Source organism: Grampus griseus (assembly GCF_964374135.1).
Source record: "Grampus griseus genome assembly, chromosome: 4".
Lineage (NCBI taxonomy): Eukaryota > Metazoa > Chordata > Mammalia > Artiodactyla > Delphinidae > Grampus > Grampus griseus.
Genome location: NC_138997.1, coordinates 88226529 through 88240667, shown reverse-complemented (window position 1 = coordinate 88240667; position 14139 = coordinate 88226529). Strand labels below are relative to the sequence as shown.

The 14139-nt window shown below is 36.5% G+C and overlaps 1 pseudogene across 1 annotated transcript; it reads right to left on the bottom strand.

The window, feature by feature from the left end:
- Positions 1 to 13080: 13080 nt before the first annotated feature.
- LOC309822143 (AP-3 complex subunit sigma-2-like) lies at positions 13081 to 13689 on the bottom strand (annotated as a pseudogene). Its single transcript has one exon. The product of its transcript is annotated as an AP-3 complex subunit sigma-2-like (transcript).
- Positions 13690 to 14139: the final 450 nt, after the last annotated feature.

The following is a 14139-nucleotide window of genomic DNA, read 5'->3' as shown; positions in this document are numbered from 1 at the left end:
TATTGGAGAGGGTATGGGGAAAAGGGAACACTCTTGCACTCTTAGTGGGAATGTAAATTGATAGAGCCACTATGGAGAACAGTATGGAGGTTCCTTAAAAAACTAAAAATACAGGCTTCCCTGGTGGCGCAGTGGTTGAGAGTCCGCTTGCCGATGCAGGAGACATGGGCTCGTGCCCTGGTCCGGGAAGATCCCACGTGCCGCAGAGCAGCTAGGCCCGTGAGCCATGGCCGCTGAGCCTGCACGTCCGGAGCCTGTGCTCCGCAATGGGAGAGGCCACAACAGTGAGAGGCCCGCATACCGCAAAAAAACAAAACAAAACAAAACAAAACAACTAAAAATTGAATTACCATATGACCCAGAAATCCCACTACTGGGCATATACCCAGAGAAAACCATAGTTCAGAAAGACACATGCACCCCAATGTTCATTGCAGCACTATTTACAATAGCCAGGTCATGGAAGCAAACTAAATGCCCATTGACAGATGAATGGATAAAGATGTGGTAAATATATACAATGGAATATTACTCAGACGTATAAAGGAACGAAACTGGGTCATTTTTAGAGACGTGGATAGACCTAGAGACTGTCATACAGAGTGAAGTAAGTCGGAACGAGAAAGACAAATATCATATATTAACGCATATATGTGGAATCCAGAAAAATGGTACAGCTGAACCTGTTTGCAAGGCAGAAATAGAGACACAGATGTAGAGAACAAACGTATGGACACCAAGGGGTAAAAGGAGGGGCGGGTAAGGGTGGTGGTGGGATTAATTGGGAGATTGGGATTGACATATATACATTAATATGTATAAAATAGATAACTAATAAGAACCTGCTGTAAAAAAAAATAAAAAGTTTATAAATGAGAGAATTCCTATCCTTAAACAATTTAGAAACTAAATTTGTGAACAATAAGGGAAGAGAAAACAATGTAGCAGGGATGATGGGTTGAATACACATATATTAATGTATTGCTTTTTATCTAAGTCTCATACACCTCTACATCCTTTAAAATATTTTGTTATGAAAAAGTTCAAATTTACATAATAGAATTATAAAGAAAATATACATATATCTTTTAGATTTAACCTTTAATAATATATTGAAGTATAAGATCAATTACCAAAATTTGACATTTTCTTCATAGTATTCTTATATCCATCTCTAAGAATAAAAATATTTTCTTACATAACCACAATAATATCACACCAAGAATTTTAATAATTTCATAGCACTGTCAATTACTCTGTACTTATATAAATTTTCCCAGGTGTTCCTAAATTTCTTTTTTATACTGAGAAGCACTCTTAATATCAAAGTTGAGGATGAACTGAGTGTCATGAGAGGAAAAAGTTGTGATACAAAAGAACACACAGAGAAGAATAAAGAGAGTGATTGGGGAATGGGAATGGAAGATGAATAAAGGAGTACGTTTATATGAAATCTGGAAAGTGAGCAAAGCACTGGAGAGTTTTAGGAAATGTAGATTGTATCTACAGCAGTCTGTTGGATATAAATTTTATAAGCCAAGAGAGATAAAAAGAGTAGCTGGAAATAAGATTTTTTAATACAGGGAGAGCAAAATAATCCGCTCAGAAGGCATTTACACAAGCAAACTGCTTGGGTAACTTATGCTAGTCTCTATGTGTAATTTATAAATATTTGGATTTTTCAATTATATTTTGTATTTTTGCCATTTATTCTAGGATCAGAAGTGTGTTAAAAATAATTTGTCACAAAATGAATGAAATGGGCCCAGCATAAGACAAGCAATAGTACAAATGCAATGGTAAATGACACTCACACCACTCCTGCCTTGTGTTGACAGTGGAAAATGGAAGTGAATAAACCTGCCCAAAATAGGCAGCTGACACTCAGATTCAACGGATCATTCACTGTGGAAATGGAGAATCAAAGGACAACTTTTGGTTTTTGAAGTGAAGGCAGAAACCTTGATTTTGTTAAATGCAAAATCTTATGATCATTAAAGGTTGGCAATCAACACTCAGTTTAAAACTGGTGCAGGCAAATACTGTGTGTATCAAACAAAACAAGCAACTGTGTGGGCAGAACTGGCCCCTGTGCTACAGCTTGTTGCATCTCATCCAACAAAGCTGAGGAAGCAACACTTCTAACTGGGTGCCAATTTGTAAGACACTCTTCGAAAGTGTTAGTAAGTCAACTTAATTTACATATGTTCCTTAATTTGCTTAGTTTCCTTCCTGCTTCACTTCCTCCTACCTGAATAATACAGGCACTGTCCTGAATGACAGCTCCCTAAGTATACAAGACGACAATGTAATTGATTCAATGATGCCCTGAACAAAGACGTGTCTGGTGGTGAGCCTCCTCTAGAAAAAAGGAAATCTGATTAATTCTTCAAGTTATACCTCTATTCCAGAAAAGAATGAGCCAAATTTACATAGTTAACTAATCAGGGAATATCCCATTCCTAATCTTTGCCAGAAGAGTCAGATCCAATCTAATCACATTACTACAGAATAGCACCTAGATTTAGACATTTTCACTGTAGCATTTTTACTAAGGATTAAATCTAATCCTGAGAGGAAAAATATAATCTGCTTTAAATTTTGTATTTATCTTATACATATTAATATTTATCTATAAGAAATACAAAATTTGATGTCATGTAAAATCATTGGATTATGAAAAATTTAGATAAGCACACCTACCATCTTTGTACTTTATTATGTTTGCTATACAATTCATCATAGTTTTCCTCAGAATACATCTTATTATTGCATTTGCACTATCTATCAACAAGACAGTGGTCTCTTTGATAGACAGCAGGACTAAATTCTATTCAGCTTTATCCCATCCTATCACAGAATACTGTAACATCCCAGAGACTCAGAGAATGCTTATTTAATTGATATGTTTTTTAAAAAAAGCCTGAGGGCTTCCCTGGTGGTGCAGCGGTTGAGAGTCTGCCTGCCGATGCAGGGGACATGGGTTCGTGCCCCGGTCCAGGAGGATCCCACATTCCGCAGAGTGGCTGGGCCCGTGAGCCATGGCCGCTGAGCCTGCGTGTCCGGAGCCTGTGCTCCACAACGGGAGAGGCCACAACAGTGAGAGGCCCGCGTACCGCAATAAAAACCAAAAAAACAAAACACAAACAAACAAAAAAAGACTGAATTTAAATAAATTTTTTAAATTGAATCTGGCTTTAAAAATCATGGGTTAACATCCCAGAGACTCAATAAATGCTTGCTTAATTCAAGTAGCTTAAAAAGTAAGATTGGATTTAAGAAAATCTCAAAAAAGTTGAACTGTATTTAAAAATCATGAGTTAACATAAATATTTCAATATAACTTAATTTATACAAATTTATAGGACAAATGCTATTCTAATGTAATAAACAATAAAGCTCATATCTTCTTCCCAAAAGTATTTGAAGAAAAATTTCTCTCTGGTATAACTGCAATTTTTCCATAATTTGGGTATCAGAGTATTCAAACCATCAAAAATGCACTTTGGGTTTTTTTTACTACATATCACTACACAATCTAATGACATTTTTTATCAGGAATTGTGTAATTCTTAGAGATTAGAAAACACGCAGGCATTTTGGCTTGATCAGCATAAGCAGTGACTGTGTTGAAAGGACTGAGAGGTGCAGTGCTGGCTGATAGAAGCTCAAATAATTTCTCTAACCAAGTCACGGAGAGCAAAATGTACTCTCACGCAGTAACATTTTACTCCAGCATAACTACTTTGCAGCAAGAATATGTAGCACACTGAAATTTAGAAAGGTGAAGGTTCAACTATTTATTTAACATTACTATCATATTTGCTCTTAGAAGTGTATGAATAGAAGAAATTGAGTTTCCTACTCTCCCCTTTGGCTTTCTATCTCCAGAAGTGGGCAAGAAAATTTCCCCTTGATAGTTGATGTACCCTGCAGAACCAAAATTTGAAGATTGTGCTTATAGTAACTTTCCTTATCTTTCTAACATGTAGCACAAATACACTACTGGTTATGAATATTAAGACTAAAATAATTAGCAAGACAAGTTTCCCTAAGGCTTAGATCACAGTAACACAATGAGTAAAAAGTGAGATGGAAATTAGAGCAAAACTCAAAGTTTTGTTTGATATTTGTAGTAATACAGTGGCAGAACTGCCTCCCAGGAACTAAGATTGAAGAACTCCACACTGTTAAAGCCATCTCTTCCTTCTTTTGTCCATTTTCAATTACAGTTATCCCAGTTTGGTTAGCCCTAAACTAGCCATATGAAAACTCATGATGTCGAGTATTTTCTATCAATAAAATCATTCTTTTTCCTTATTTCTAGACTGCTAAACCAAATGTGTACCAAAAAAGATTATCTTCAGTTAACTTTCCACTAGGATTCATTCATTCATTCATGCATTAAACCATGAAAAAAATATTTTAGCTTATTACGTATGCTAAACACCATGTGATATACTGGGTGAGCTACAAAAATATACTGTGAGCTACAAAAATAGCTCACACCCATTATCCTATATGATACCAAATATGAGTGTTATCATTCACATAGATCACTGAAAATGATGGTCAAAATACCAGATGTGTCATTTTGGGGGACAAAGTTCTTACACCCAAGTAGAAAGTACATGAAGATTAACATTTTCTGAAGGTCTTTTATTTGTTGTTAAAATTTATTATACTGAGTCTATATCAGTCTTTCTAATCACAAAATACTAATAATGCCACACGAAGTAGGAAATACTAACAAAAGCTCTAAAAGTTTATATCATGAACACAAATCTTAAAAAGACTAGATTCATATAATCATTAACATCACATGTCACAGAACGTGTACTCAAAAATGTATTGATGCTTTAGCTATGAAAAACATACATTTCAAAAAACTTCTCTTCACCATTTGGATGTCAACTAAAAACACAAAAAATGTGAAAAATCCCCAAAAATATATTTTTGAAGGAATATAATCCTTAATCTCCAAAATATGGCTAAAGGGAAAGAGAAGCGAAAATCAGGCAGATGCCACGCGGAAGGAAATGAATAATATTTACATCATCAGTGATAAGAGGGACTAGTGGTAGCAGATTTAAGAAAGCACCAGTAAAACAACTTCTTGATGAGAAAGAGCATGTTCTGAAGGGCAAAATCCTATCTCTTGGTTATAATAATAATTGCAGAAACTGTTGATCAAGACATATAATAGAAGTTGTTCTCAACCTAGTTTGATTCAGAAATGTAGATGTGGAAGGCCAACACAAAGAATCACCCAGGTCAGTCATATATGCAGGACACAGTCTCTGAAATAGCAGAGGAGAATTTTTTAGATGGAAAAACTCCTTAGAATGGAAGACAAAGGGGTCGGAGGTTTTACACATAACATAAAGAAATTTCACAGACATCCAGAAAATGCTAACTCATTAAATTATGAACAATAAAGAAAAATTAGTACAGGCCATAATACAAATATACTATTAAAGATGAGAAAGAAAAAGGAGAATAAGGATGTTAGTCAAAATACAAATGAAAAACTGGACAAATGTTAGTTCATAATGTGGGCAAAAGGCTAATCACCTTCATATACAAAGAGCTCCTAGAAATCATGGCCAAAGGATATGAAGTAACAGGTTAAGAATATATAATGCCAATTTGTTTTAAATATATTAAAATATGCTCAAACTTAATACTTATAATAATATAAATAGAAATTTAAAAACACATTGAAATACCATTTTTACCTTTCAGACTGGCAAAAATCCAAAATTTGATGCCTCACTGTGTTGATGTAGCTATAGACAGACAAGTGCTCTAATGCATTGCTGGTGAGAATTTGAATAGATAGAACTTCTATGAGGGTCAATTTGGTATCTACCTATCAATATTTATCTTATATATGTGTATGTATGTGTGCAAAATGATATACATGAAAGTTTTTGGAAGATATTTTGAAGGTTTACTAATAGGTTTGGTACCTACATAAAATTGAATGAAGTACAGTTATAAGAAAATATAAGAATGCTCTCTATATACTGACATATGTGGAAAAACACTAAAATATATTTCTTAAATTAAAAAATATAAGACATTCAGGACATTGTTTTTAAAATACTACCAATTTTTCAATAAGCAGGGGATAAATTTGTTCTTTAAAAAAAAAATCAGGATAGACTTCCAGTTTCTGGTTCTGCCCGTAAGGAGCTTAAAAATTACTACTCCATTCAAACAGCAAGTAAAAGGATGAACAAACTGAAAAATCAACAGCTCCCTTTGGATTCTTAAGAGAGATGAGGACAGAGGACAAACCACTGCCCTCAAGATTGGAGAGACAGGCAAACACAGGGAGTCACTGCTTACCAAAGCAGAGACTCATATGCAGAAACCTCCATGGAAATCAGTTCTGGGGTAGGAAAACCTGAGCTGTAACTGAGGAGCATCTTTGGCCCATTTTACAACTGGACTGTTTCTTTTCTTATTGTTGAGTTTTAAGAGCTGTTTATATATTTTGGATATTAGTCCTTTACCAGATGTTTCTTTGACAAATATTTTCTCCTAGCATATGTCTTATCTTTTTATTCTCTTAATATTGTCTTTTACAGAGCAGACATTATTTTAATGTTATTTAAGTTCATCTTATCAATTATTTTTTTCAGGGGTCAGGACTTTTGTGTTGTATCTAAAAAGTTACTGCTATATACACGGTCATCTAGGTTGTATCCTATGTTGTTTTCCAGGAGTGTTACAGTTTTATGTTTTACAGTTGGGTCTACAATCCATTTTGAGTTAATTTTTGTAAAGGTATAAGGTCTGTATCTAGATTCATTTGGACATGTGGATATTCAGTTGTTACAGAACCATTTTAAAAAAAGACTATCTTTTCTCCATCATAATGAGCCAAAGACCTTAAATGACCCCTCAACAAAGAAGATATACAAATGGCAAGTAAGCATATGAAAAGATGCTCCACATCATATGTCACCAGGGAAATACAAATTAAAACTATGAGATACCACTACACAGCTATTAGAATGACCAAAATTCAGAACACTGACAACACCAAGTACTTGTGAGGATGTGGAGCAAAAGAAGCTCTCATTCATTACTCATGGAAATGCAAAATGGCACGAATTTGCAAGAAATTTTAACGTAGTTTTTACAAAACTAAGCATACTCTTACCATAGGATTCAGCAATCACATCACACTTCATGGCATTTACCTAAAGGTGCTGAAAACTTATGTCCACATGAAACCTGCACATGGATGTATATATCAGCTTTATCCATAACTTACAAAACATGGAAATAACCAAGATGTACTTCAGTAAGTGAATGGATAAACTGTGGACAATGGACTGTTATTCAGTGATAAAACGAAATGATCTACTAAGCCATGAAAAGACATGGAAGAAACTTAAATACATATTATTAAGTGAAAGAAACTAATCTGAAAATGGAAAATATTGTATGATTCCAACTATATGACATCCTGCAAAAGGCAAAACTATGGAGATAGTAAAAAGATCAGTGATTGCCAGGGATTAGTGGAAAGGGAGAAATGAATAGGTGGAGCACAAAGGATTTTAAACTTCTCTGTATGATATTATAATGGTGGACCCATATTATAAATTTGCCCACACCCTTAAAATGTACAACACCAAAAGCGAATCCTAATGTAAACTACAGACTTTAGATGATTATGATGTGTCAAGGTAGGTTCATCTATTGTAACAAATGTACAATCTGGTAGAACATGATGATAATGGATAAGCTATACACATGTGGAAGTAAGGGGTATATGGGAAATATCTGCACCTTCCTCTCAATTTTGCTGTAGACCTAAAACTGCCCTCAAAACAAAAGTCTTTAATTTTAAAAAAAGAAAAATAACCAAATTTTTAATATAAGTAAGTGGGTCCTGTTTGGTCAATACCATGAGAATATTATCCTACCTTTGATATTTGATCTAGCACTATGTGTAAAGATCAAGCACATGGAGAATAAAAGGAGAATAGATCATTGGATTTATTATTTGCAGAAAATATATCTTTAATGTGGTGAAAATTTTATAAAATTCATTTATAATTGCTACACTGTTTCTTGGAAAGAGTGTGGCATGAAGAACAACATCCCAGGAGATGTAGCCCTCATACAACTAAAAAATTATTGATATCATGCTACATATATTATCATAAAACACAGTACCAGCATTGTCAGTTTCCAATTTGAGGTTTAGTACTGGAAAGCACTGGTATGTGATCAGCAAGATGAAGCAAAGCATAGGAAAAGGAGAGATAATGTAACTTGGGTGAAATTTATGAGCTATAAAACTAGTAATATATGCATATAAATAAAAGCTTTTGAGTACAATTAGGGTAGTGGTAAAAAAAAAAATCAAAAACTGAATCCTTCATCTAGGCTTTCTGGGCTTGCATGAATCCCCAGTGAAGAAACTCTAGGTTAGAAGAAATAATTTTGGACAGGATGAATAGGAGCAAAGCTCCAAACCACAAATTTGGGACAGAAGCCTGGAAGCAGCTATGCAGAGTGAAACTGGGGAAAATCCTCATCTTAAAAACAAATTTGTGAATATGAATTATGTAGCAAATCAGTGTACAATGGGCCCTCCATTATACACAGGTTCCTCATCAATGGATTTAAACCACTGTGCATCAAAAATATTAAAAAAAAAAATCCAGAAACTTTCAAAAAGCAAAACTTAAATTTGAGGTGCACTGGCAACTATTTACATTACATTTGCATTGTATTTACAATTATTTATGTAGGATTTGCATTGTATTAGGTATTGTAAGTAATATAGAGATGATTTAAAGCATACAGGAGGATGTGCATAGGTTATATGCAAATACTATGCCATTTTACATAAGAGACTTGAGTATCCATGAATCTCGGTATCCAGTGGGGGTCCTGTAACCAATTCCCCTCAGATACAGAGGGACAACTGTATGTATTCTTTTCATAACTATTTACTTAATGCCCATTATGTGTCAGACCTTTTAATACATGTTGAAGCTCTAAAATGAAGACAAAAATCCATGCCATCAAAAAACTCACAATTTGGGATGGTCTATTTGTCAGGATCAAGCTAAGTTCAGATCAATAACAGAGACAGGAATTAAAATATGTATATTCAGGTGATTAGAGCAATGGGCCAAGGTTCAATGTCCAAGAAGACACTCAGGCACCAAGACCAGAGTGCAGAATGAAGAATTCAACAAAAATCATTGCACATACAAGAATTATCAGAATAGGTGCAGGTTCTACAGGAAGCTGAATCATAGGAATTATGCCACTAGGGTCAAATGCCTTTGTTCCTAGGGTCAGATTCCCCAAACTCATGGCTAAAAGTTTAGAATTCATCCAAAATAATTGTGCTCCCATTCAGAGGGGTCTTTCTACATTATTGTTGGTAGTTGGTTACTTATCTCTGCTTTAACAGGTCCAATTGCAGAGAGGTCACGAGTTATTTTTAAAATGTTTATCTAAGAAAGCTATTGCTTTTTATATCTTAATCTTGTAAATAGCTCCCTATTGAATTCTTCTGTTGTTTCCAAGGGGTTTTCAACTGACTTTCTCATGTTTTCCAGGTATAAATCCATATCATCTGCAAATAATAAGTTAGATAATTTCCTTCCAATGTTTATAGCAATCATGTCTTTCTCTTACCTAATTGCATTGTCAAATTCTTCCAGAAAGTGTACATAAACAGTGGCAATATTGGGCATCATTAACTTTAACAGTAATGACCTAGTATTTCACATTTAAGCATAATTGTGGCTTTCAGTGTGTGCGTGTGTGTGTGTGTGTGTGCATATGTATTCCAAAAGTTTTTTTAACAGAAATGGATATTAATTTTTGTCAACTGCTTTCTAAGCATCTATAGAGAATTTTAATGTCATTTCTCCTTTGATCAATCTTCATAAACTGAAAATAGCAGATTTTGAATAATAAATTCTACATTTTATTACTAGAATCAATCTCACATGATGATTTCTTTCTTTTAATGTGTTTCGAGTACTTTCACATTTTTCAAAAGTAAATCTAGTGTGTGGTATTTTTTCATTTGCATATTATTGTGGAATTTGATACAATGATACAATACATCCTTTGTAAAAATGATTTGTAATTTTCCCTCTTCTCAACTCTGAAACAGTTTAAGTAGTAGCAGCATTTTATATTTCCGAAAGATTTGAAGGGGTTGACATGGGGGCACAGAGCTCTGTGTACCTGGCATCATAATTTTCTTCCAGAATATTTGGTCAGTTTACTATCCCAATATTTTTGGAGTCCATTCTTACAATTACATTTGGTATAAAACATTTAATTTTCTCTATTTTTTTTTTACAGAGTTTAGAGTTTATTTTTTCATGTACAATTTAATACCACTTTCCTCCTTATTTTTTCTTAATAGGCTTAGCTGTCTTTCATTTTCAAAAAACGAATAATATTTAAATTGTGATCATTGTTTTTCAATTCACTAACCTTTGTTTTTAACTTCACTGTGCTCTTTCTTCAGGTCCTTTGGTTTGTTTTGTTGATCATCTGTCTAATCCTTTTAAATGATTAGATAATTCAATTAAATTATTTCCTTTTATTAATCTAAATATTTCAGCTATAAATATCCCTCTGAGGGTTGTTTTACTTAATTTTCAAAGTTTTAATTATGACATGTTTATTATTATTTACAAAGTGTATGGCAAGTTAGGATCAATTTTTCTTTTTTGCCACAAAATAATCATTAAGGATAGTTTATGTTTTTTAATGTTCATTTTTCTGATGTTCTTGTTTTCCAGGCTTCTGTTAAAGATTCAGTTATTAAAATTTCTAATCTATTGAAGTTTTATAAAGTTCCATGAGCCCTTGAAAAGAAAGTTCACTCCTTCCTTCAGGATGTGAATTCAATATATGTCTTTTGGATTTATTCATTAAATACATCATTTATATCTTTTTTTTTTTGGTATGTATACATATAACTGATTCACTTTACTGTACACCTGAAACTAACAAAACATTGTAAATCAACTATACTCCAATAAAATTCTTTTTTTTTTTTTTTTGCAGTACGCGGGCCTCTCACTGTTGTGGCCTCTCCCGTTGTGGAGCACAGGCTACGGACGCGCAAGCTCAGCGGCCATGGCTCATGGGCCTAGGCGCTCGGCGGCATGTGGGATCTTCCAGGACCGGGGCACGAACCCGTGTCCCCTGCATCGGCAGGCGGACTCTCAACCACTGTGCCACCAGGGAAGCCCTAATAAAAATTTTTAAAAAGAGAAAAATGACTTGTTTCTAGCTTTGTGACCCTTGATACAACACTTAACACAACACAACACTCTGGGCTTCTGCTTCCTCACCAGTTCAACGGAGGCATGTGGAGGACCCCCCAGCTTACACTCTTTGATGCTGTCACTGGCTACCAAGCTGGTTTTTATCACAGTTTCTGAGAAGCTACCCAAACTTTTTGAGGTTTCCTTATCCATAAGAAAGAAAATAAAATTGGGAGAAGCCATTTGAGCAGTGAAAAGAAATGAACTGTGGATTTAGGCAGACAGACAGTCTCAATTCTTAGCCCTTGTGACCTAAACCAGGTTACTTGACCTCTCTGAGTCTTACTTTCTTGACTTTCAAAATGGAGATAACAATGTCTGTTGTAAGGATTGTGGAAGGATCTTGCTCATGCCACCTTACAGTAGGTGCAAAACAAATATCGTTTCCCTTCTTTGTTCGTATATCAGTTTCAGCAAATGTGAGAGGGATGTGAATATGCTGAAATGTCTGTTTAAAAAATAAATAAATTCTTTAAAAGAATATCAGAGGTTTTAACATCAGATAGGTATATTAATCTACATTTCCCTCTTCCAACATAAGAGGGCCTACATTCTGATCAACACTGCCCATCTCTGAGGTTATCTCGGAACAGAGATGTTCCGAAAGACTGAGGTTAAGAGGCTACAGGGAGCAAAGGGCACCAAGCACAGGAAGCACTGTTCAAAGCGGGAAAAGACGTGGTCCTGACCACGGTCCTGCTGGGCACCATCTCAGATGGGCTCTGCGACAGCATCAGGAGGCCTGAGGAAAGTTTGGGCCACCGGCCAGCAGGCACAAGAAGTCCCCAGGCCGGGAGGCTTTACCATGATGGTGCAGCGAGCTCCCTAATCTCAAGGGAGCTCAACATCATACCTGAGACCTGGCCCCGAGGCAGCGCAGGAGTAAGACGCACTACTTCGAGGAGCAGCTTCAGCTCTAAGTTAACCACAGGAAGAAAGACTCTAATCACACGTAAACATATACAGGTTTCCACAGCTAGCTCTAGAGGACTGTCATCTGAGGGGAACAGGGAATGCCCAGAGTGAGCTCAGGCAGGGACCCCTCGCACACTGGGGAGAAGATGCTGCACTGCCACCGGTCTCAGCCAGCAGGCAGCCCGTGTCCCCAGCCTTCCCCTGTGCCAGGTCCAGAACACATGACCCCAGCTCATGCTCTCGTGCTCCAGAAGCTGGTGTAGACAGCAGTGGGCTTCCTGGACAAAGAAGACTCATCATTCATAACTGACCCCTCTGCTCCTCGGGAGGAGAATGTATTTTAAACCTGGAAGAGTCATAATTCTATGTTCCACATGTTGTCAGCTTTGCCTTCTACAGACACAGGGCGTCTCCCCTTTGAGGGGGACCCATCTGGCTGTGGGGGTGTGCCCTCCCTATTGGCAGAAATGTGGGGGCAGGCAAACAACAGGCTTATGATTTGGATTGTGTCCTGCACATAAACACCTGGGAGAGCAGAGCCAGGACTGTGGCAGTGAGGAGTGTATGCCACAGGAGATGGTGATGAGACATTGTGGCTATAGAAAAGGATTCTGGCTGTGCCAACTCTAGTAGAGCCACTAGGCATGTGCTCCATAGGTGAGATGCAAGCACAGGCTGGCAGTGGACACAGGACTCCTTCCCGATTCAGGACAGCAGGGGCCACTGCCTGAGGTGGGACTCCTCCTCCAGGGCACAGAGCGGGTTTTGCTGCAGGACTGGCTCAGCTTTGCTGGTTCCAAGGACTCAGTTCAGCCATCTTCCACCCTCAGACAAATTGGGACAGGTTGGGGACCTTGATGTTGAGATCGCCAATGTTGATATTCCGAGGCATCTCTGGCAGGTTGATGTTTTTTACGGCAGACACGGCCCGGGCGGGCGCTGCTGAAAGGCCACCCTTGGATTTCTCCGGCCTGTTCTGAGCTTCAACCTGAGCCACGATTTCATTCATGTTTGTTTCCAACACCATCCCACCCATCACCACCTCCTGAAGAATGTAGTGCACCTTATCCATATGGAAGATCAAATCCAATTCACAAACATTTTGAAATACATATCCAGAGTCTCCACAAAAACCTGGATGAGGTCCAAGTTCACTCTCTGATGAATCCACACAAAATACAAAATAGAGGGTAGCAAAATGCTGATAAATCAGTTTGTAGTCAGAGCCACCTGTCAAACTTCTACCCTCCAAGAAGTTACAGATGTTGTCATCCCGCTTGAGAACTAGATGGAAGGTCTCTCAAATAATCTGCTGTTGAATTTCTTCTGGGAAACGCTGGTAGAAGCGGACTAGCCGGGGCTTCCCGTGATTATTGAAAACCAGAATTGCCTGAATCATCTTTGCCCACCATGCTCCTTTCACCACCGGCTACTTCCAGAGAGCATCTCCCATTTATATCTTTTATAGTTTTTTTTTGGTCTACTTTAACTCTATGTTTCTGTCTCTTTAAAACATTTTTATTAATTATTGTAAATTTATTTTGTATTTACATATAAATTACTATGTAAATTAGAACCTTATTGAGAATTGCACCCTTATTATGAGAAATTTAGCACAAATTATACTTCCTTTATCTTTCCTCAATATACATTTTATTTTTCTTTGGCTAGCACTGGACATCCCCAACTCCTTCAACTCTGCCTTAAACGAAAATTTCCAGTCTTACTGTTCTGAATATTTTTCTCTATGTACAGTCTTACAGTAATGCTCTTCTAAGATACGATGTTAAAAATAAGGTAGAATTCCATATAATCTGACCAATATGGATTATCGTAGAATGTAGTCTCTCTCAATTTAGCCACCATACATTTACCAAGTCAAGCT